General features: G+C 33.4%; 1 protein-coding gene across 1 annotated transcript in view; it reads right to left on the bottom strand.

Moving 5' to 3' along the window:
- Positions 1–1,058, bottom strand: part of DGKK (diacylglycerol kinase kappa) — a 137,488-nt gene that overhangs the window by 32,526 nt on the left and 103,904 nt on the right. The gene's annotated exons all lie outside the window — the stretch shown is intronic.

The following is a 1,058-nucleotide window of genomic DNA, read 5'->3' as shown; positions in this document are numbered from 1 at the left end:
GACAGTTGTATGGGTACTTCCTTGTAGGTAACTACCTGCTTTTCTCTTGCTGCTTTTAAGATTCTCTCTTTGCTTAAGATTAAACTTGGCGGTTTAATCAAGAGGTGTCTTGGTGTGGGCCTCTTTGGGTTCATCTTGTTTGTGACCCTCTGTGCTTTCTGGACTTGTCTATTTCCTTCACCTGGTTAGGGAAGTTTTCAGTCATTATTCCTTAAAATAGGTTCTCAATCCCTTGATCCCTCTCTTCTCCTTCTGGTACCTTATGATGCAAATGTTGGTATGCTTGATGTTGTCTGAGAGTTAAACTATCCAAATTTTTAAAAATTCCTTTTTTCCAATTATAATTGGGTGTTTTTTGCTACTTTGTCTACCAGATTGCTGATTTGATCCTCTGTTTCATCTAATTTATTGTTGATTCCTCCTAATATATTCTTCATTTCAGTTTTTATAGTCTTCATTTTTGACTGATTCTTTTTTATGTTTTCTATCTCTTTTTAAATGTTTCCTATAAGTTCTCATTGAGTGTGTCTATTCTTCCCCTAAGTTTATTGAACATCCATATAATCAGCGCAGATTGCTTTGGGTAGTATGGACATTTAAATGATTTTAATTCTTGATTCGTGACCATGGCATATCTGTTATTTTATTTGTATCTTCTTCAATTTCTTTCTTCATTGTCTTGTAGTTTTCAAAATACAGGTATTTTACTATCTTGGTTAAAGTTATTCCTAGGTATTTTATTCTGTTTGATGTTTGGGACAGTTTGAAAAGAATATTATTAATTATTCTTTAAATATTTGGTAAAATTCACTTGTGAAACCATCTGTTTGTTGAGGTTATCTATCGATCTATCTATTTTTTATTTTATTTTTTTTTAAAGCAGGAGGAGAGCCTAAGGGAGCTTCGGGACAACATGAAACGAAGTAACATACGCATAATAGGGCTGCAAGAAGGACAAGAAGAGCAGCAAGGATTAGAAAATCTATTTGAAGAAATAATGACAGAAAACTTCCCAGATATGGGGAAGAAAAAAGTTATATAAGTACAGAGAGTCCCAG

The sequence above is a fragment of the Myotis davidii genome, unplaced genomic scaffold, assembly GCF_000327345.1.
Source record: "Myotis davidii unplaced genomic scaffold, ASM32734v1 scaffold1292, whole genome shotgun sequence".
Classification (NCBI taxonomy): domain Eukaryota; kingdom Metazoa; phylum Chordata; class Mammalia; order Chiroptera; family Vespertilionidae; genus Myotis; species Myotis davidii.
Note: the sequence above shows the minus strand (reverse complement) of the source record. Positions and strands in the feature narration are given on the sequence as shown.